Genomic DNA, 24,952 nt, shown 5'->3' with positions numbered 1-24,952 from the left:
CGCGGTCGGGTATTATGTCTAAGGATGTCGGCGGAATATCCCTCCTTTCCTCCCTCTTTCCCTTCCTCTCTCTCTTTCCCTCCCACCCTCTTTCCCTCCCACCCTCTTTCCCTCCCTCCATCGACCTCTCACACTCCTCGCCCAAAGGAGTTCAATGACGAGAGTATAAAGAACGACGCCACTGCGAGATTCGCAGATGCGATATTTCACCAAGAGTCTCTCGATGACTACTTCATTGTGACTTCCATCATCACAGCCTCTTTTTGGCCAAGCTCCATGCATTTCAAGTTCTATGTGTACTTCGGGTCATGTACGTATGTATTTGCTGAAATTCGTCCAGTTTTACGCGGTGTTAATCTAATTATAGCAGAAAATTCATTTCATCGCCAGTAAATTACCGCTGGAGAATAAATAAATTTTAACTAATAACTGAATAAATAATAACCTTGAAAAATTCACTCGATAGTTATAGGACAATATCGCCCAAAAGATTATGCTACTTGGAGTTTGAAATATCAATACAACCCCAGTGTTTTCCTATCGAATAGCTGAGGATAATTTTGTTTCGGTGGAAAGGCGTTTTTTTAACTTGCAAAATGGAGGAAAAGGTGGAATTTCTCGAGAGGAACACTCATTACCGCTGCGCAATGCCAATTGCTGTCAAAGGTTGAGTGCACAGGATTTGAAGGGCTTCTCACTTTTCGTATTTTTTCGTATTTTCCAACAACTACTACGAGAACTTCGAAACGTCCTCCGCCTCAATCGATGCCTCCGTGCAAATATTTCTTCCAATGGAAACGAATTGGAAAACGAAATTTTCATTAAGGGGGGAATATACAGGTAACCATTCGGAAATATCACTAGGTAATTAAGCCATAATAATAAACGATAATTTAAGTAAACATATTTGGTTTCCAGTTACGGATAATGGTCGCCTGCTCCCATTCTAAAGTTCGCATTAATTCGATAAATAGCTACCGTTTTTTGCAGATTCAATGAAAACCTGAAGGATATTGAAATTCGCAAAACGCTTGATTTTTGTAAAATAACAACAGTATGTAATCATGGAATTGAGAATTCGCGTAAAAATCATTTATTATTATTGCATTTTTCTTACCGAACCAGTTGGTCCCATTTAGTATAAACTATAACGTGAAATGTCTATTAACGAAATGCACTAGTAAATGGGAATAACGAATGAACTTAATCCGTCATATTTGAAATAATGACAGAATTCCGTCACTTGGATTTTGGAAAACGTTTCGTTAAAACCTCAATGGGATATAGGTTCATGAATTCAGTGCTGCCTCTCCTTTCTCTCATTCACGTGAATGGAGTTAATAATCAACAAGAAACCTCATGTTGCTTGCCATAGGACGACCACATACGAGATATTAGTAACCATGTTATTGCGGTTCGCTATCGACAGCGGTGTATCCAGTTAAATGTGGAAAAGTGCGCAGAAATGAATTTTGATAAAATACGAGCATATCTATTCAAACATCTATGGCCCAAGAAGAGAGAGGCCGAGGGGATGAGGATGGTGCGCTGGCTAAGGTACTGGGTTTCCACCCAGGTCCAGGTTCGAATCCCGGATCTTCATCCGTTAGTATCTCAATCTCTACTTGAGGTGCTTTGTGGAGGGCATTTTGAGTGAGTACGCCGTCCGTCGGATGGGACGTGAAGCTGCGGACCCCTTGGCGCCTTTCTTTGAAGGGTAGGCTAATTCCGACGACGGGTTTTTCTCCACTCTTTCTCCCTCCCATCCATCCCTAATGGCCCACATGACCTCTGCTGTCGCTCACCTCCCCTAAATACTACTACTACTACATGAGAGACCAGTAGTTTGAGTAGCTTAGTGTTTGAAGTCGTAAAATGCATAAAAATACATAGAAATGTCTGCGGAATAGCATAGAAAACTCCGCCAAGAGAATATCTGTCAAGGCATTTGAATAAGGAATTTGGTGTTCCAGATACTGCCGGGATGGATTAAATCTCCGAGTTATATAAGATACAAGGAAATTTCTCCTTTTCGTGAAAAAATGTTATGAACATAACCCCGAAAATTAATGGAGAACACTGGCAATTCAAATCACTTTAAGGATAAAAATTAAAGTCAAGACAGGCTAAATGACAATACAGATATTATTATTACTAAATAAGGGTCTTTTTTCTCTCGAACACACCTCGTGACTAAAACAACCGGAAAACTTCACGCATGACAATTTGAAATTCCGAAAATATAATATTCGAATAATATATACTCGTAATGATAAGAAATCCTGATCGCTCTAATGTATGGTGAGCTGACAGCACCTGCCATACTCCTTCGTTGGGGCTTGGAGCGTTTGATGTTACCATAGCATTCAGATCCAGCCCTTTAAATGTGATTCACATATGCCTAAGAGTGATGACATTATAAAAAGAAATTCATAATAAAGCGAGTATAAAAAACAACTAGTTTTCGACTATGTAGATCGTGAATGATATTTTCACTTTTTTAGTTCCGCTGACACTTGTATTACGAGCGTGAAATTCCTTATATATCTGCGAACTCATGTAAAGCAAACATTTATTACTTACCCTGCCGCAGTAGGAAGCGGGGACGAGCCCGGCAGTATCTTGCCCAGATCATGCGATTAGATAAAGCAGTTCCAATCACGTTGAGAAGTTATGGTTACGTAAAAATATGTGCATCAAATAAACCTGAATAAAATCAATTATCACGCACAAGATGGCTTTACATCCAAAAAAAACCTAGTTGAACAAAAACAGCTAAATATTATAGTTAGAGAATGATTTTGAAATAAGGAAACTGGTAATGGAAAGCTGAGAGTTAAATAGCGATGACAGTTTTTACCTTCACGCATCAGTGAAACAACTACATCCCCCCTTATGTCCCCTACACTATATATATATATATATATATATATATATATATATATATATATATATATATATATATATATATGTATATATATATGTATGTATATATATATGTATGTATATATATATAATATACATGGGCAGTCTGAAAAGTTTCTGACCTGACAAAGATATATTTTTTCTGAAATTTCTGATGATTTCTGAGGTCGGAAAATTTTCAGACCACCCTCGTATATATATATATATATATATATATATATATATATATATATATATATATATATACGAGGGTGGTCTGAAAATTTTCCGACCGTATATATATATATATATATATATATATATATATATATATATATATATATATATATATATATACGAGGGTGGTCTGAAAATTTTCCGACCTCAGAAATCATCAGAAATTTCAGAAAAAATATATCTTTGTCAGGTCAGAAACTTTTCAGACTGCCCATGTATATTATATATATATATATATATATATATATATATACATACATATATATATACATACATATATATATATATATATATATATATATATATACACCCACACACACACACACACACACACATATGCACAAACTCATGTCCTGTATTAATTTTAGCAGAAGATGCCATATTTTTATGAAACCAGTCGAACTAAAAGGAGTGTTGGATTAAATCTAAAAAGCTTTTATAATTCCTTACGATTTGATTTCAAAAGGTTGATCCTGATACCATTGAATTGATATATCTGAATGCTAATCTGATTCCTGATTTCAAATGTAAATCTAGAGACCCTTTAGTGTTCTTAATTTCGCTTCCAAAGAAAACCTGCCATTAAGTCTTGAATAAAATGTCCTGAAGTGAAAAAGTTTCCTATAATTTTTACATCATCAGTGATAATCGTCTAAAACATCCAGAAAAGAGAATAAAGGAGGAGTCACTTGGTTTCAGTTGAGCGACATTTGGAACACGCGGCAAGTAATCCAGATGCAGTGGAGAGCCCTAAAACGGTTCAAAGAATAGGTTTATTAAAACTTGCTCCGACAAGGGAGTACCTCGGCGGGAATGTCGGAGTTCGCTCGAAAGACGGTTGATTCACGATGAGAGCAGGCAAGACTTGGATTTTCGAAAGGTAGATGACACCCGAGTTTTCTTGCAATATATATAACGATGCATAAACAAAGGAAAATTTAACCCAAGCACTTGAAAATATCTACTCAAAGATAAAAAAGCAAATGATTTAGTCGATTATTGCATGATTTATGTAGGCACGTGTGTGTGCATATTTATGAGTTTTTTCGTATTTCAGCCAATATGCATCCAAATGTATGCACATACGAGCACCACACGCCTTGGAGGCACCTTGCGGGGTATTGCTTAGGTGTAGCAGATGTCTCTTACCATCACCAATGAGGTGAGTCTTTGAGTTTGACGAATTTAGAAATCGAATGTTTTACCTATAAATGTCATTTCTGAAGAACACAGTTTTTGGGTAAGTCATTTGGGTAAGTAAACCTTTGTTTATTCGTCCAGCAAAATATTAAAAGGTATTCTGAGACGGAACAAACATTACCCTAAAATGTTGAAGCCTCAGAGAAGATATTATCGGAAGTAGAGGTGCTTGAAGTCACGTGCACTCATATTACAGTGGACAGATCTGAGTCGAATGTTCATTTAGGAAATGATAAAAAAATGATTTGAGGATATACAACTGCTTCGCATCTGTGTATATAATTATCAAATTCATAGTCCATAGTCATCAATTCCAGGATTGCTTTGACTCTGCTCTCCAATCAGGAGTTTAATGGGCTAGCCTCTCTACATTTCTTCGCTATCTATATTTCGCTTTCGTCTTCTATCATTATTTCTTTCAATTCCACTCTAAGCCATTCGTTGGTACCTATAATATTCATGGACTTCGGGGCGTTCAAACTCCATCTTTCTCCACTAGCATACCAAACTATACTGCTCTCAAATTTTGCACAAAAATGTCAAAGATGCTTTGACTGTTTAAGAAACAGACGATCCTAATATACGAGTATATGCGATTGAAACTTTCTTAATATTCCCCGCGTGAGCTTTTCATAACTAGTACAACTCCCTTTTGGTTTGATGGTTTAATTGCTTGAAGTACCCCACATGCCGCTGTATCGCTCTTGTTTCTCTCAACGCTACTCCTTCATCTTCCATTATAATAAATCCTAGCGACTTTTTAAAATCTTCTATATTTTTCATTCAATATTCATTCAATTCTTCGGTTGTAATCCATTGCCTTTGATTTTTTCATCCCCTGACTCTACTCGGGCCAATTAATCTGATTCCTTCATCCATCGGTCACCACACTTAAAGCATTCGAAAACTCGATAACATTTCAACGAAGATGTGAAATCTTATAGAAATATTTGTAATTTTGTCGCTTTCTAGAGATAAACACTGAACATGACGGATGGAAGCTAACATGCAGATCCACTTAGTGCCTTGAAACAGTGCGAACACATCCACGCTCGGGAAAGGGAATTCGTCCCTCGCTTTGAGATTGCAAACGGCAGCCAAGCGAGGCTTTCGAATCATTTCCTCGAAGGAAGGGCTCTGGGAGGGAGTGGATGTCTCATTCGCCGGAATTAAAGTCTTTGGCATGAATCCGGGCCGGCTGCTTTGCATGATAATAACCCCAAGGGTCGCTCTCAAGTGGGCGAGAGGGCCGTGAGAGTGCGTGACTCTCTTCGCGGCGTGGCACTGCTCAGTTTCCGCGGAGTTTTTCGGAGGGGAGTCGGAGAGGGGTTGACATGAGGGTGGACTAAATGAATTGGACAAGGTAGGGTGAGCACGAGAGGGGCGGGTAATAGGAAGTAAGTAAGGGATGCGAACACGAGGGACGAAGGCTGTTTGCTGTTGGTTTAAAAGTTGCGGTTAAAGGAGTGTGAAGCAATGGGTTTCGGGTGAAGTGCGGTTTGCCAACTTAAGTCGGTAAGGACAGGAGGGTAGGAGAGGATTTGCTGCGGAAGACCGTCTACGGAGTTGCCAAATTAGTTTTTTCTATCCAAACCCCGAATTTTCTTTTTTAGGTCTAGGTATTCCTACACATCTCATAAGATTATATGCACATAATCAAACGAATGTTTAACCGTTTTCTATTGTATTTATCGAGTTCATTCAATCTATTTCTTATACGCATCCAGTCCTCAAGACCAACATATTTCCACCGATCCTTGTACTCCAAGGACAAGTTTTCGGAGACGCATAACGTACTCTGTTGAATCAGTCTCTACCAATCTTTCTGTAGTAGCAATTGCGATTTGAGGAGGCGACCACCAGCTGAGGTCTTTTGCGCCAACAACGATAGAAGAGGGTAGTTGGATAGTGGTATGAGTCTAAGGGGAATGGGGGAAGAAGGGCGAGGGAAATCCCACGTCGGCATGACAACAGAAACATCACGATTGTTTGGTGGCATTTAAGGAAATAATGCGGCATCACACGGGTCATGGCAGCTTCATCTGTGGAACGCAACCGCATTTGTCGCCCATTCATCTAACCTGTTAGCAGAAAATATTCCCAGCCTGTTTTCTACGCCAGTGGTGAATTAATCGTTTTCATTTCATGGCTGAGCGAGTCTAGTTCATTTATTCCAACGTTAGCTTTGGCATCATCGGTGTCACCTGTCTTTCTGCTCACTCCTCTTGAAACAACCCCCTCTTTCACCCCCTAATTCCTTGTCTTCCATTAGGGCCCCACCCACGGCTCCTCCGGCCCCCACTTCACCCTTCCATTCCAATATTACGCAGCCTTACTACACCAGTCGGAAGGGAGGGGGGTCAAGGGGGTGGGGGTGGCGCGGCAGGAGCCCCGTCTCATTGCCGCACGCCCCTTGATGACCCGCGGGGGAAGGGGTGCTCCTCCCCCACAACAACCCACTCATCCAACCCATGCCGAAGCGCCCCCTGCATACAGATGCCCGGGGATTCCAATTTATACCCCCCCAAATACTTCCCCAAAATGGCAGAAACTCTTTCCTTCCTTCATCCACTACTCCCAGAATTCCATTTTATATTTATACATAGTTCCATTTCCCCTTCCAAAGATCCTCCATTGCCCCTCCCCTTTTCCTCTCCCTTTGACTGAAACCAGCCCTTCCCAAGGGAGCAAGCTTCTAAATAGACTTGATTAATCAACCCTTATTCTTGCAGACGGCGTGGCATCTCATGGATTAGAGTGTTTTGCCTCCGGCGAGGAAGTCCTGGGTTCAAATCCTGGGGGTGGCTTTGAACGTACTCCGCTTCTTCCAAGATATTAAATTTTACGGGAACCTGCTGTTTGGAATATCGCAGACCCACCACACTGCTCGGGAATTTCGCACGCTGTGGTGCTTGAACACCAGGTGTGCTCAGCTCTCGTCTATGTAGCGAAACCTTCACTTTGATTAATGATCTTACTAAAATTTCAGCCCCATAACATCGCCTGCGTTTGTAACTACGTATATGTGATACACTGGCAAATTGGAATGATGTACCATTAGTCACGAGAGGAGGAAGCAAACGAAATTCCTAGTTTCAGATAATATTCCTCATTCAGATACGTTCCAGTTTCGTACGATCACTGAATATTCGGTTTTCAAATCTCGGGAACCATTGAGAATAATTTATGGTGATTGACGTTTTACATTAGGACAAGGGAAAAAATCGATGATTTCAATACAATTCCCGAAGGTAAGTGAAAGATAGATCAGATGCAATTCCGATTACATTCCTCTTTTTACAGATTCAATCTGACCTCTTTGTGATTTTTTTCGATTCAGCGTCAATTCGAATTTTTTCTCCCTGATCAACCGATATTGTGCATCACTAATTGGCCGGACGGATCGCGCCATTCAGCGGTAAAATTCAGACGAACAGATCAGCTAAAAATTAAACTCTCTTTAGTTACCGTTTCTCTCTCGATTTTCAAGCGAGTAATTCTGATTTGAAATCATTCAATTTCCATGGAGCAGACATAATTCAAAATCCTACCAATCGAGTAATTTTCTTGAAAATAGTTGAAATTATTCACTATCGCCTGATATTATAATTCGAAAAGAGAATGCGGTTATTCTGTTGAATCCGAGGACTCCTCTGGGCACACTGTACTTCAATCAAGCTGTGTGATTGGTCGGCTACCAGAACCTCACGGGAAACTATAGGTGGCACTTGGTCGGAGCTGAGTCCAACACCCCGTTGTCTGGATTCCACATTCTGTTGGGTTAAGTGTGAGGTGAGCTATCAAACCAATTTTCGGATTCATTACTGTGGCTAGTGATGGTGAAGCATTGAAAACCGAATTGAGGAAGCCAATAAGAAGTCACCTCAATCATCCTTAGTCTTCATGATGGACACAAATATGAATGAGTGCTTTCAATAACTGTATCGGATCCGCCGGGTCGTGTCGTGTCCAGTAACTGGAGATTTAAGGCTTCCGCGGTCGTCATCTCACGAAATACATGCAAATCGGAACCGAGAGCAGAATCAGAGTTAGAGACACAGAAAAATACCAAATCAGTGAGAGTAGGGATTTAGAATGGTAAAACGTTCTTGAGAACCGGGAAATTAAAAAAATGCAAAGCGAGAGATAGAGAGGCAGGAAATGTAGGCACTCGTATTTTAAGAATGCGAGAGGTGAGATGAAACACAGCGGGGATGATTGGAGAGAGATAATTGTCGAGTCATACGGTATATTATAATAGTGTAGAGAGAGCCAGCGAGTGGTGCCAAGGGTATCGGACAAAAGGTAGGAATCAGAATCGCAAACATGAAGTAGGCGATAAAAATATAATTAAAATAGTAGAAGACGAACTGGACGTACGCACTTAGTCATTGCTCAGATCTACGTGCAACAAAACAATCATAGGGAGGAAGAAGTTGACAGAGCATACGATCAGGTAGAGGATAAAATACGAGCGTGTGTGTCTGCAGGGAAACATTTGATAGTGATGGGGGATCGGAACACAGCATTGGGCGAAGATACAGAAGTTGGGACAACGGTTTCGGCACCGAGAATGACCGTGTGGAGAAGGCGATAGGGTTCTGCAAAACATAGGGGTTAATCATAACGAACGGTTGGTTTAAATACCACGTATAATATGAAGTACTTCCAGTGGATCGATCCCACTCCGACCAAAAGGAGAAGTGTATGTATATATATATGTGTGTGTGTGTGTGTGTGTGTGTCGCCGTAGATCAGGCGGTAGAGCGTTGGACTACTGACCGGAGGGTCCCGGGTTCGATTCCCGGGCAAGCCTCTCTGGGCACCTGCTGCTCCGGCACAGGGAAAGAAACTGACCCACCCCTCTACCCTGATGAGTAAATTTCACACGCCGAGATATATATATATATATATATATATATATATATATATATATATATATATATCTCGGGACCCTCCGGTCAGTAGTCCAACGCTCTACCGCCTGATCTACGGCGACACACACACGTGAACGTTTCGGCACCGTTTATATATATATATATATATATATATATATATATATATATATATATATAAAAGTGTATATATATATACATAGTCTAATAAATAATATAATATATAAATCCTAAAGAATATACACGATAAATTACGAACACCCCAGCCCTAGGTGGAGAAAAACCCACCCAGGCCGGAATCGAACCCCGCCGCCACCGGGTCCGGCGATATAGAAAGAACAATGAGGGAAATGAAATCCAAAAGACTGTGGGTGGAGACATGTTTTCCGCGGAACTATTTAGAGGTTTAAGAAAACGTGGGCGAAAGAGTTTTTGTGGACTAATTGTTGGTATTTATGGGTGAGGAATTGGACCGAAAGATTTGGTCGGATCAGTTTTAATTACTATCCCAGAAAATGGAACGGCTACAACATGTGAGGATTACAGAACAAAAAGTTCGACTTCGTACGCTGCTAAAGTGGTTCTCTGAATTATCAACAAAAGGATTGATTACTTGGATGATGATCGGTTTGCGTTCAAAAAAGGGAGAGTCATACGTGAAATCATAGCATTAATGAGGTATGTAAGTGTAGTAATGAGGTAACTAAGAGGAAGGAACATTGAGTACAAAAATGATGTATTTAGGCTTGGTTCAACCGGGAACGCCTAAGTGTTGCGCCTCATCAATGAGACACTAAAATATCCTAACTTCGGAGTAAACACATTCGTTTATTCATTAACAATAGTCTGATGACCAAGTGTAGGGTTTGAGACGTCATAGCCCTTCCGTTATCATTAGGTATTGAAAATTGTCCAAACGTGCCGCTCACCTTGCTGCTGGACGGCAAATCCGGATTAACATTTTGGGTCTATTTCAGGAACACATCCAAGATAGACAATGGAAAGGTAAAGCTAAACATTTCAGGATTTCTCTCCAGAGTGGATGAGTCACGCATGTGAGGGAAAGAGGGTGTCCGGCGGAAGAGGGAAAATAAAAATCACACATCCCTCGGTGACAAGAGTCCTCAGAGCGGCGGAGCGGGGTGACGAGCGATTTGGCGGAAATGCCCCTCACGGCTCGCCTTCTTTTTGGCCCTCTTTCGGTCTCTCCCCCACCCCCGCCTTCTTCACACTCCGTCGCTCCCTGCAGACGCGTCTCCCCCAACACAGTCGGCCCAAAATTCCTCCAACGGCATTCCTCTCCCGCTCGCACCCCCTTCATTCCGTCTCCCCCACGCCGCCGCTCCAGCAGCATCAACCCTCGACTCCCAAAACCCCAAAAACTCCCGGCCCCTCGCCCCCTGACGTCTCGCGGCATCAATGCCTCCCGGGGAGTTGGCATTGCAAATGAGTTGATGGGTCGGATGGTTTGCGGGCCGGAGGGGGATGTGGCTTTCCGGACGGGAGAGGGAGGCTCGTTGAGGGGTCGTGGCGGGAGGGGTGGGGCAAATGTTGGCTAGGTGGCAAAGAGGTGGGGGGCAGGGGTGGGTGCCAGGCGTGGCTGGGTGCCATCCGTGGCTGGGGGGCAGCACAATGCTTGCCAAACTCGCGTCAAGTAAAGTGATGGAACGCTGGGATGCTCCGTTTCTAAAATGATGGATAAACATTTGCGGTACAAAAAGATCGCCCTCCCTGCTTCATTAGAGGGTGAGCTATCAATCCTGGTATCAAAATGATATTCCTCGGTGAGGAATGAGTGGCAGAAGCTAACCATTCGGGCGCCAAATACCGTTCTTGGCGCAGCGAAAAGAATGAGGCGATCCAAATGATAGCGACGGAAAAGAGCAACATGCAACTAAAAGCACATTCACTCACCAGTTCCAGTACAGGCATCAGAATGAGAATTAGATTGAGGAAATGAAGATATTTGGCACTTTTTTGGTACCGTTGAAGGGAAATACGAGGGCTGACCTGAGAGTAACTTAGGTTTCGGCCTAGCGTTGCGGTGGGTATAGGGCTACAGAGCCGCTATCTTGGTGTCTAAACATCCCTACACTCAAAAAATACGCATCCCGCTGTGGCAGTGTCCTAATACTGTTGTTCTTCTACTTTTCTCACATAGAGAACTGTTAAAATGTGTGCTGCAATAGAAAATCCCGCGAGTTGCTAAATGCGATCTGTGATTAGGTTTTTACTGGCAAAGAACGGCAAGTGAATTGAAATCCATGGGCAACTTCGTGAAATGTACGAAGGCAGAATAATGAGTGAAGGCACAGGTAGGCAGTGGTACATTTAATTTACAAATTACCGCACCAATGTTCACGAGGACCGCAGGGGTGAGCCTAGCTTTGTGACAGATGGACTGATGCCGAAAATCAATGATCAAATTCGTGAAAACCCTCGATTTACGATTACGGATTTACGATTACGCAGAATTGTATGCCGGTGTGAACAAGTAGTTAAAATGAAAAGTGGCAGATTATGGAATGGAAAACCTAGTGTATCGTAATGAGAAATGCCTCAATTTGAATGCCAGCTATGTAGAAAAATAGTTTAAAAATGTGCCTGTCAAATGTATGTACGTATATAATAACACTTTGTCCCGTCACTAGGTTTATATTTGGTTTCAAAACGTAGATTACTTTCTGGACAGGCCTCGTATAAATGAAAAGCGAAAGCAAATGTCAGCGCAAAATAAAAAGCGAAAACTTTGGTGATGTGTGCGTCCTGTCGAATAGTTGCGAAATTTGTGGCGCCTCACCCAACCCTTTGATATGCAAATCGTATCTCGCATTTCGAAGAGTTTACTTTATTGAGGCATAGGGGTGGCATGAATCTGAAAGATTTAAGAATATGAATGGAGAGAATGATGGAGAGAAAATAAGAAAAAAGGAAGAAAGAAGTGGAGAAAATAAAGTTGAAAAGGAAACGAAAGAATAAGTGGTTGGAGAAAGCTGGAAGACGCGGGAGGAAATTCGAGCAATGCGAAAAAGTGATCGAAGATTGAGAGTACATATGGAAGGCCGCGGGAAAAGTGAACGCGTCACGCGGAAGGAAGGAAGCAAAGCGCATTTCGGACGGCGGGGGAGGAGGAGAGGGTGTGTGGAGTGCGAAGGCGGGGAAGACGTGGGCCTGAAGGCGTTCATGGTTCTCTCGAGAGCTTCGTGAGACCAAGACGATGGGAAATAACTTTCTGGAGTCATTCGAGTCCTTATTCTAGGAGATAGATCACCCTTAATGTTGATAACGTTTGTAATCAGGACAAAAATAACATAATTACTCGCGTAATTAAATGCCTTACACCGATTCCTAAGCTTATATAAATGTAAAATAGTGGGACTATTTCGTGCATTCAAGATTGGTGATTCACGTGTTTTTTTAAAATTACTATCAGTCATTTATGCAAACATAGATTCAATCCATCCTTCGACGCACAAATCCATTTTCAGTCGCACATCACTGGGGCTGCAGTGAAGTTTCTAAAATTTCTTGATTGCGTGAATTATTTTATCTAAATTTTAATTTGCCACATTTAAACCTGTGTTAAATGAATAATAATCTACTAATGCCTATGTATTAAATGTACCCTAGAAATGTGTGGAAATATTCACAAATGTGTTAGTGCTAATTGCTATTGTACATTACGAATGCTCCAATAATTTCGAAACCTAAATAATCCAGCAGTGGAAGCATAAAACTGACTTTCTTCACAACTAAATAGATTTTTTTCCTACTGTAATTACTCATAGATATCGTAATTTAATAGAGTTAACATGAATCTTTTGCTGTGGCAAAACGTTTAACGATATAGTTAATATTTTATTAAATGGCATTTTTAGATAAGAGGCAGAATTATCGATCTGAATTCTGGCCTTTATAGAACTAAGTTTACTATTTATGAACGATGACACCACCAAAAATTAACAAGGGGTACTTCAATAAACATGTGAATATTCTATTTCATGAAATGAGTCCAAAACGATATATTAGATTCATCGAAAAGGAAATATTTGTCCAATAAACGACCAAAAATAAAGGTTGTTCAAGTAGCTGAGTGGGCGGCTATGTAGGAGACAGGGAGTTCGGGGGAATAGATTTCGAACGTTTGGAGTTGGAGCGGAAGAGGGCTCTAGCATCTCGAGGGCTCGGAGGTGGGAAGAAAGGATCCGGAAGACTTGGGGGGGGGGGGAGGTTTGCTTGGCTCGGCGGAGGATGGCGCATTCTTCAGGGGGTCCTCGAAGCTATTACAATCCTTCGGAGACGAGATATTTCCTCTCCACGGAAGAATGTGCTTCCTTCCCTGCGTTAAGCAGGAGATAAATAAGGAAAAGGGGTCCCTCAAGGAATGGTTCTTCGTCGTTTCACGACTAAAAAACGAATTCTGCGGAACGCGGAAATCAACCTCGCAAATTAGAACTACATTAACTAAAGGAAGTAATAAAAAATCTTGAGGAGGTAGATGGTTGAATAAAAATAATATTCGAAAGAGCTGCTCATTATTATGAAAAGTTTTCCTTAGAAGAAGGTACTTTCATAGAGGCTAAATATTTTTATCCCTGCACTAAGTTCGCATTTTAAATGAAACGGAAGATAAATATATGACCTTAAGGAAAGGAACTGTCTTAAGCCAACGGTGAGGATTCACCAATTCTCTAAACAGGATTAATGCCAATAAGAATTAATGTACTCGGATTCTGCTTACTTAATTTATTTTTTGATTTCCTTCATAACGCTGTTTCTATTCTTGGTATTGAATGGAAAATGAAAGAACAATCGGCTCTTTTCTAATTAAAGAACAATCTCAGGTGCTCTTTTCCTAACTGGTAAGGACCACGACTTTTCTAATAATGCCAACATTCAATATCCAGGTGAAAAATTCGAGTGAAAAAGTTTGTTATAATTCTTTTTGCTTACTGGGAATGTTCGTAAAATTGTTTGGGGTGCATAATTTTGTTTCCTGCACATGTTTTATCATCACGATGCACTCATTTTGATGACGAAGGAAATATTTCATAAAAATACTTAAATAAGAACGAACTGTGCTGATTACGGATTCATTTTTAAGGAGACGGTGAAACTTTAAGAGAAAAGTGAAGAAAAATATCTATAAGTGTCAAGATTAATGCGTAAAAGTATTGTGATTATTAAAACTAAGAATGAAGATTGAGTTGCAAAAATTAAACACTCAGCAGAGTGTCACTCCCGTGCGCGATGAAATTATCCGGTGTCAAATAAGTCCTTTTACTCGTAATAAATAGTAAGTTTAAAAATCTTGCTCTCTTCTATGCTCCCGATAGCACAATCACGCACGCACGCACGCATACGCAAATCACTCGCAGAAAGTAAATATCGTGAAAAAAGCCTGAATTTTTATATTTTTCGCCGAACTAGGCATCGATTCTTTTGGTAAATTTACTTTCTCTTTCATGAAGCATGGAAAACGAATAACGCATCGCTCCAGTACATACCTTCATGGGAATCTGACGCGGAACGATTTTGGTAAAAAGAAACTAACCTGTAACCAGTGGAAAAAATCTGAATTAGGGACAATGGCAATGGTCGAATCGGAACCGATAAGGGAATAGTTTGGTCATGAGCCAAAGAGGCAATGACGGAGTTGGGTGTCGACAAAGTCACTTCTGCGAAGTATTTGAAGTGTTGTCCTTTTTGGAGAATTAAATGGATGCACTTTTCTGCCATCGGTGAAGGCATTATCTGCCATAATGACTTTTTGAGGACAGAGAGAGTCTCAAATAATTAATGAATCCATAGTATTAGAGCAGCTGGGCTGGGAATCACTCACGGAGCGAGGGTTAAATTACAGCCTGAATTTCTTGCATAAACTGGAAGGACGTCTCTTTAGCAGTGATGTTGAAAATGTATTATTACCCCCATTAAAATTAGAGAGATCGAGTATGGAACAGATAGATTTAAGATGTCATTTTTTCCACGAAAGATAAGGGATCATAATAACATTGTCCGACAGCGGTAGGGTTATGTTCGGGTAAACATTAGTCTGATGTGTATTCACCCCCTGCCACTCACCCTAGCGGTGGCTCATAAATTAATGTATGAATCATGTTGGTTCTTAGGTTGGCTCGGTAGATTTTCTATCCTTATTTTTCGTGCCAACAGTGTGAACGCACGCGGTGAAGACCCTAGAAATGGAGAATAAGTGAAGAATCGTCTTTCTATTTTGGATACCATTATGACTAAACATGAAGAAAGGAAACGATTGACACGGGTCGCGTGTGAATTGAGTTTGATTCCGGGCGGCCAATCGTGCGTGGGCTGTGAGGGTCCTGACCTCCCCACTTTGTACATTTTGTAACAGAGGAGGAAATGGGAAACAGATGTTGAATGTTCACCTCAAAATCCATTAACTTCACGTATATGTAACAAAGCATGGCCGATTATAGACAACCATATCCTAATTATCTTGCTAACCCAGCCCTGCCCAGCTCTCCATCCGTCGAACCCACCTGAACAGTCGGGGTCAGATACAGGTAGTGGATAAGCCACTTATCAAAACAATCCACTCATATCCTATACAATACATTCAGTAATAAGTATTTTTCACAGTAAAATTTATTCATGAATTTAAAATTTTTGAAATTACTAAAATGTTATGGCCGATGCGCATAAAATATAGCATTACTTCTAAATGCATACTGAATTCTTGCACTGTGGATTATTTGTTATGTTTTAAACGTAATTTTAATGTTAATATTTAAAAAATGCAAACTTTAAATTGTATAAAAAAACACGATATGGAATTCTAGAAGGAATACGTATGCATCTCGAGAGAGCGTCCTAAACCTGGTCGCTCGGCGATTCACTCTGGCACCCTTGCGCTAGTTGAGAGAGCTCTGGGAAAAATGGTGAATGGTTGCATTGAGGGAGGCTTCAATGAAGCACAACCAGCGCTCGGACAAAAGATAAATCTGCAATCCCTTTTGCCACGGTTGCAATGGGGAGGGTCTGGGCGCGGGAGCGTCAGACGGTCAGACACGGACGGCTTCCTGGAAGCGTGAAAAGTCGCGGGGAGATAGGCGGAGGGTCGGGGTAGACGGGATGGGGGGAGCGGGGGTTAGGCCCCGGCGAACACAAGAGTCGTAATTGCCACCGTGAGCGTGGATTGGCGGGAGAGCTCCTCTGAGGCGACGGCGGAGATCTGAAAAAAGGCCGTAATGAGTTCGCATTGAGCCGTCCATTCTAGGCCGTCCACTCGGCGACACTTAACCATGCTCTAACGGTATTTTTCCATGTGACATCTGGAAAGGAAATGCGTTCGTATTTTACTGGGAGCTCCACTTCGGATTCAACCGTTGGCTCAGAAATACAGAGAGTGGAGAGTTAGACAACAAATGAAGGGATTGGAGGGTTTAACACACAAACAGTCCGTCAGTATTACCTTTAATCACACACAACATGAAAAGAAAAACCACTCTACTGGAATATTTACTGCCAGTGCCACCTGCCGTCGTTATCTTGGGTGAACATTTAGACTATTCATAAATATTTTTCCGGCATTTTTTAAGAAATACTACCTTGAATTTTACATTTTGAAATTACCTTTAGTAGACGTACAGCCTTGACGTGGTGGAAGGGCTTGTTCGTTCTGATAGCCGCTACAAAGGAGAATATAGGCATTTAGACCGATTCCTTTCATGGTCATCCACATCATTAGTATTTCAATCCTAAGACTAATTTAGCGCAGCCCAAAAATTTTATATTGTTGCTCATTCTCTGACTTCTTCGATAACTTTTCTGTTTTGATTTGCCCAATTTACTAGTGTCTTGGTTTTCCTCGAGACGTTCCCTCAACTATTCCCAATTATTATTTCCTAACTAATCAATTGTACCTCAAGGTGTGTCCCCAACCCAACTAGTTCTTTGCTTTTCTCCTTTCCTCTTCCATTCTTGTACGTGTACGTAGAAACTTCCTCGTCCCTCAATAAGTATGTTCAATTAATATTCAGCATTAGCCTGCTGTTTCAAAGACAAAGCTATTCATCCTGTTTATTCCGTCTAGTCCTCCTTTTATCCTTCTCTTTCAAAAACGTCTTCTAGAGTTATCTCAAACGTAGCAGACGTTACTTCAGGTGCTCCTTAGGGAAGTGTTATTGGACCTCTTTTATTTCTACTTTACGTTAACGACATTAACTCCGTAGCCATCAGTAAGAAACGTTTATTTACCGACGATGCAGTGGTTTACCGTGATATCCGTGATCCTGAGGTCACAGCAGCTTCGTCAGGTGATCTTAATGCTATACAACGCTGGTGCGACATTTGGCAATTAGAATTCAACTTGAAAAAGCGTGTAGTGATGAAATTTTGGAAATAAAATAAAAACCTCCCGAACGCCTGCTGCATCAGGAACACCGAATTGGAATGTGTAGACTCGACTAAATAAATACCTAGGCGTTAACCTCACTCACGACCTCACCCGGGTGAAAGATAGATACGGGGAATATGTGGACAAGCTAACGAAAAATTAGGATTTATTGGAAGAGTACTGGATAAATGTAGTGAAAAGGTCAAAGAGAAATGTTATCCTTCGCTGGTTAAGCCTCATTTCGAATATGCTGCAAGTATATGGGATTCTTATGAAGTTGGATTGATTGCCGAATTGGATCACGTGCAGCATAGAGGAGCTAGATTTGTGAAACGTTGTTATGATAAACTTAGCAGCGTATCCAAAATATTAGAGGACCTAGTCTGGGAATAACTGACGGAGCGAAGGTTAAATTACAGATTGAAGCTCTTGCAAAAATTGGAAAGGTGTCTCTTTAGCAGTGATGTTGAAAATATATTTTACCCCATCCTACAACGGTAGGAGAGATGATGCTAATAAAATTAGAGAGCTTAAATGTAGAACTGATTGATTTAAATGTCATTTTTTCCCCGAACAATAAGGAATCAGAATAACATTATCCAACCGCGGTAGGGTCCAACGGGTCAAAATTAGTCTTGTGTGTATTCATACCCTGCCACACACCTTATCGGAGGTTTGCAGGGAACTAAAATATCAAAAATATTTTCTAAAATTTGCTCGTTGTCCCACTTTTTCACTGTTCTGCGTCTCTGATTCTTAGAGTTCTAACCGACTGCTTACTTGCTTGCGACCTCAGGTTCTTTGAACATATTATTTACTTCTTCTCTATGAACGCCTTCTTCGCTTGAAGCCAGTAGAATTTCTTCCATCCAAAGGTATTCTGCTGCCCAGGTAGATGCTCCAGTTTCACTCCTCGAATTGTGATACGTGTATTCGTCTTTGGCTTGAGGTTCTGGCACTACAGAGATGTCACCTTCGAGCCACAGCATGTTAATTTCTTCTCTACCATTTACCTTGACTAATTTGATACCCAGTTCTGTGGCTTCTTTCATTGCCTCTTGTAGAGATACGTGGAATAGTGCTGGAGAGAGATTGCATTCTTGTCTTACTCCTTTGTTTATTTTGGCGTCTATTTTCCTTCCGTTTCTCAATGATATCGTTGCAATCTGGTTATTGTAGAGGTGAGAGATTGTTCTTTGGTCGCTGGGGTTCACTCAAAGTGTTTCTAGTATCTTGAACATTTGCTCTATTCAACGTTAAAGAAGGCTATCCACAAATCCACGAGTACCACAAATAATGCCTTGTCGATGTTTATAGCATTATTAGCAAGTATCCCCAGACTTAGTATATTACCTTTTGTTCCTCAGTTTTTCTGAATCCTACCTTATTCAAATCAACAAATTTACCGTAACTTTCTTCTTCAAAGACAAGGTGTGTTCAATAAATAATGGGAATTTGAGTTAATTATAAAGAATATTGTTTATTGGTCTATATCAATGATGTCCCCTTCGAATAGTCACCCAGTATATACACTTATAGCAGCACTTTCACCGATTCTTGAAATACTTCTGGAACTCTCTATCTTTGGTATATCTTTTAGTTCTCTAAGCGATTCGTATTTAATCTCATCTATTCTTGTAAAACGACGACGGCCCTTTAAGGTTCGCTTTATTTTCGGGAACAGAAAAATTTCACACTACTGGGCCATGTCTGGCGAAGATGGAGGTTGGTAAATCATTAAAACAGTGCTGTTCTTTGCCAAAATTTCACAAGCAACAAGTAGTGAGCATGTGTATTATCGCGGCGGTGCACAAGTCACGAATTAGTTCGCCACAAGTACGGGCGTTTTTTCGCATTGCTTCACGAAAACGACATTGAACTTGTAAGTAGTACTCTTTATCAATTGTTTGACCTTGTGGCAAGACCTCGTGGCGCAATATACCGCACACTATGCGAAATTACAATTCCCGTTACTTTTTGAACTCACCTGGCATACTTATTTTTCAAATAATTGCTGAAGTGCGAATACTTCTTTAATATTCATAAAGAAATAAATCTTTATTCCTTATAGCCGCATGATCTCACCGTCCAATCTACGGACTTTATTGCCTTCCCTACTCTACCAGTCAACGGTTTGACAAACACTTACCAAAGGTAGACCCAAATGACATCATCAGTATAATATTCCATCACTCCCCTCTTTCCATTACTCTGCGGAACATTGTTCCTTCAAATCTCTTGGTGCAACTGAAGAGTTCAAGCTTAAATATTCCCATACACGAGTCATCATTTGGTTCCACGCATACTACTTAGACATTACGCTCAATACACCAACTTTAACTCAGACTTTTACGTTTTCCAAAACTCCCTCTCGTTACAGACGCATTGTCCCTTATACTCTCAACTGCCCAGGAATATTTTGCACATTCTGTTACATTTGATAGATATTCTCCCGTCAACGTTTCATGCCTACAATCTGAATAATGGATACTTCAAACAAATTTTGAAAACGCTCCCTCGAAAAGTATCAGTCTCTGCAGTCTTAAAAAAATTCCTATTTTTTATTTCATATATTTCCTCACGCCCTCCTTGATTAGTTCCTGATTCCCATTTTCGAAGCATCTATTTTTTTCAACATCATTTAAAATTTTTATCTCCTCCGGTCATTCGTATCCTATTCTTCCTTTGTTTACGTCCACCACGTATTGGTATTAATTGTCCATTCCTTTTTAAACATAATATGCCATCTTCTGAGCCACCTCAACTTTAGTGGAAGTCGATCTCTTCTTGTGCTCCACCACTTTGTTTGCTTTCCGTCTTCCATTTCCTCCTTCGCCTAAGCATCATTTCTCACTCTCTCGATCACACCTTCACACGCGCATTCCACGAATCCAACAGGGATACCTCCCAAACATAACCAAGAAACACACTCTCCTTCGGATATGCTCCTTCCTTTTTTGCCCGGGTCCTTTTTGAAAGCATTCTCCCAAGTATTACATCCTTTTTTCGGCGGTCTTCTTTCTCAAATCTCAATAGATTTAGCACTCTTATTCTTTCTTAATACTCACTTTCCACCAGATTAACTTTTGAAGCTACATAATAATGGTCCGGGCCGCAATCAATAATTCTCCCGCACTCTTAAGTGTCTCATCTTGCATGAAAAAGAACTCATACTCTTGGAACGACCCCTTTTTGATAAGCACAAATGATTAAACTCAGCACTTCAGTTACTCAGAATCTATTTTACATTCCACCGATCAAAAGGTTGATTCGATCACTGAATAAATAAACTTATCATTTTTTAAGGTCATCTACCGGTTAAGGTAGGTTTTTAGGAGGACACAACTACCAAAAAAACATTTTATTACTCCTAACAAAACACAAAATCCATCATTCTACTCAATATCAGGTCCCTCTTCATCTCTGAGTGCTTTCTTCCTCCCTTCATCCCGTCCAACATCTCTATCCTGTTCCTTCCCTTTCCTCTTTTGCCCAACATTCTACCCTCTATCACAGTCTTCAACATCCCGCTGCCTGTCAACACCCCCTTCATCCACTTTTCTTGCCTCCATAGGAATTCTACCAACAAACAAACCCCTCTCTTCGCCCACCATACCAAGTACTTCCTCGTTTGCTTTCTTTTCTGTCCATTTCACCTTCTCCATTCTTCTCCACACCCACATTTCAAAAGCCTCCAGTCTACGTCTATCCTCCTGCTTCAATGACCACGTTTCCGCGCCGTACATAGCTACGCTCCATATCAAAGTTTTTACGAGTCATTTCTTAACATCCTTGCTCAATGTCCCTGTCATCAACTCCCTCCTCCTCGTGAAAGCATCTTTACCTAGTGCAATTCTTCTCCTTACCGCCCTACTACTTTGACCGTGTTGGTCCAAAACACAACCGAGATACGTAAACTGTTCTACCTGCTCCTAAGCTGTCTTCCTCTCCTGGACCTAAGCTGTCTTCCTCTACATCATATTCTTTTCCAATGTCTTACTTTGTTGGTGTAAGTTCTTTACTATACAGTTCTTCTATATACTCCTTCCATCTCTCTTGGATCTTTCCTGCGTCAACTATTACATTACCCGCCTTATCTCTAACTGTTAGCATAGATCTTCCTTTCTTACTTCAACCCTTTCTTGAAACTTTCCCATTTCTCTTCGATAGTACTTTGCTGTTTACCATTCTCCATGATTTCCTCTACCGCCTGCTTGTATTCCTTCCTTTTCAAACCATTTAATGCTTCTACATTCCATTTTCTAACCCGCCGCCCCAGCCTTATCTTTTTGAAACGGACGCTACATTTCATAACAACTAAATTATGGTCAGAGTCCGCATCCGCTCCCGGGAAGCTGTGCGAATTTATCACACTGTTCCTAAACCTGAGTCTAACCAGGATATAATGTAGCTGATACCTTCCTGAGTCACCCGGCATTTTCCATTTATACCTGCGTCTTATGTGGTGTCTACACCAAATGTTGGTGATGACTAACCCCTGTCTCCTGCAGAACTCAACTGCTTTTTCCCCGCGGTCATTTCTCATGCCTAAACCGTAGTCCCCGACCTCATCGCCACCTCTTCCTTCGCCTACAGTCGCATTCCAATCCCCCATCATTATCAAATGTTTCCCTGTGGGAAGACATGCGATTAGGTCCTCTAACTGATCGTTTATCCCTTCGACCTCTTCTTCCTTATGGTTGCTCATTGGCATGTATACTTGAATAATAACCAAGTTCGTCGGTTCTGCTTTTATCTCTACTAGTAATAACCTATCCGTTACCTGCTCTATGTTGACTACGCTTCTCCCTACCTCTTCGTTTAATACTATGGCAACCCCTCGTTGGCTCTCGTCCCCGTCGCTGTATATTATTCTATACTCATCACTCCAGTAATCCCCGCTATCCTCCCATCTCACCTCGCATAGACCTAAAATATCTATTTTTCCCCTTTCCATCTCTCGCTTAACATTCTCACTTAGCATTTGTAAAGAAAAACTAAGTACAGGGTTGACTATAAAAGTAATGCGCATTCTCTGGGAAAAATAGATTTATTGATCGTACTTGTAAAAATACTTAAAATTATTCAAAAACTCTCCCCCTGCATCAATAATACTCTTACGGAGACGTGTCTGTCACACCTGGAAGGCACCCTCAAACTCCTCTCGACGGGAATGTCTCTCAGGAACGTAGTCACATGTTTTTGGATGTTTTCCACGGTCTCTGAAAGCTTTCCTCCCAGCTCTCTCTTCAGTCGGGGAAGCAAAAAAAAGTCGTACGAAGCCTAATCGGGACTGTAGGGGGCTGGGGAACCACCCCCCAACAGTCTTTGGTGCTTTGTTTCAGGAAGTTGGTAACGATGAAAGACGGGTGGTTGGGGGCATGTGGCTGGGCGTTTCATCGCGTCGTATTATACAGTCGAAAAACACACTTCGCGCGGAGGCACGCCTTTCCCCTCAGACTACTCGGAGCAAACTGGCGAACGGCATTGTAAGGAACGGTATTGGAGGGACATACCCCGTCCACATTTCCCGACCGGTTTTACCGCACTGCCATGGATAGTCGCGTCACAATAAAATTATGCACATTACTTTTACAATGGTTCATGTATGTACATGTGTTGATTCAGTGATCATGAATTTTTCAAAAAGGAGACCCTCAAACTATCGACTTGAGGTTGATTTGCCTTTAGTGTTTAGTGTTGATTTTGCCTTTAGTGTTGATTTGCCTAGAGGTTGTTTAGCCTTTATTTCACTTTTTCTTAGGTATTTTCTAAATTGAAAAACCAAACAAATTAGAATTATGTTCCAATAATTTCATTCCTCCATCAGTCGACACTTATTCAAGACCTCTAATTTAATCCTTCCGCGATCTTATTCACGTCATCCGCTCGTGTTTAACAAACTGTCATTGCTACCTTTCGAATGAAAACCTTTATACGATTCCGGAGTAATATGGGACACAGTAATTGGCATTTATACTACATCATACTCCACGTACATCAAAGACCGATTATTCAGATTACCAGAGTCCACTTCTACTCCTTCGAAAACGTCGAATGCGTTTCGGCGTGGGTTAGATAATTAATAACATGACGTTATCATATACGAAGACAATTGGAGATGTTAAGTGCAATAATATTTACATAGTATTCATAATCCTTCACTGAAAATCAAAAAGGAAGTAAAAAAAGTTAAATTCACTATGTCTTACTCAGACCAAAATTACTGGAAATAATTACAGAAACAATAGTTGTTAGACTTATAGAAGTTGCTAATAGTATACATAGTGCAGTGTAATATGGGGATAATCCAACATGAAATACCAGTATTAGCAGTATAGGGAGCATTTTCCGCACTCGAGCAAGTATGAGAGTAGGTATTCTTGAGCAGCTGAATGTCGGGCAGTTCCATTTCTTCTCTCATTGGCTGGCGATGTCTGATCTGCGCGTTTAGAGCGAGCGAGTTTTCTCTGAAATACGAGAGGGAGTACGGATCTCTTCAAAGAAAGGTCACAAGAGCCACGAGATGTTTCAATCTCCACGGAATACGAATCTTACCCTCCTTTTCTTGCACGGGTATGGTTTTAAGAAACTGTAACAACATGGTAAATATTCAAAAGAGTCAAAGAGACGTCGTCTTCAATTGGAAAAGTGGAAGGGAGACGTCTGATATTCTTATCGGGAAGGTATTTCTGAGTGATCTCTGGCAGCAGAGGCAAGCGTGAGGGGAGAGAGAAGAAGAGGGAGAGGGTCGAGGGGAGGTGGGAAAAAACGGCGCACACGGCATTCCGAGGGGGAATGGAAATTCCCTGATTGTGGTCCAGCTAGGGGAAGGGGGTGGAGAGGGGTGGGAAGGATGTCTGGCAGTTCATGGGGGAGGGGGCGATCCTGGGGAAGGAGAGGGCACAAGGAATATGGAGATTTTGAAAAACAAGTCCCGAACTTCAAGGCAAAAAACGATGCCGGTCTCCTCGAAATCGCTGGATATCTCCTTTGCCGAAAGTGCAGAGGGAGAGGGAGAGGGAGAGAGAGGGGGCTCTTTGATGAAATGTGGGCGACTCGAAAACAGCACGTCGAAATAAAGCCGAATTGGCGATTTTCCGTAGAACGCAGGCAATATTTTCTCGGTCAATAATATTTTACATATACTCACCAAACACTTCACTTTTTCTATATTTTCCCGTGCCTCAAGATATCATTGTAAGTTTTATGTCACAAGAAAGACGTATTGCTCGCAGAAAGAAAGGTGGATGGAAGCGAGGCGCACAAGAATCACTATGAAAACAGACCCAAAGGAAATGCAATTTGCACAGGATGGAACAAAGGTTAATTCCTTCTT

Source organism: Hetaerina americana, unplaced genomic scaffold (assembly GCF_022747635.1).
Source record: "Hetaerina americana unplaced genomic scaffold, ioHetAmer1.1.p SCAF_22, whole genome shotgun sequence".
NCBI classification, from domain to species: domain Eukaryota; kingdom Metazoa; phylum Arthropoda; class Insecta; order Odonata; family Calopterygidae; genus Hetaerina; species Hetaerina americana.
The sequence above is the reverse complement of the archived record's forward strand: the minus strand, read 5'-3'. Positions refer to the sequence as shown.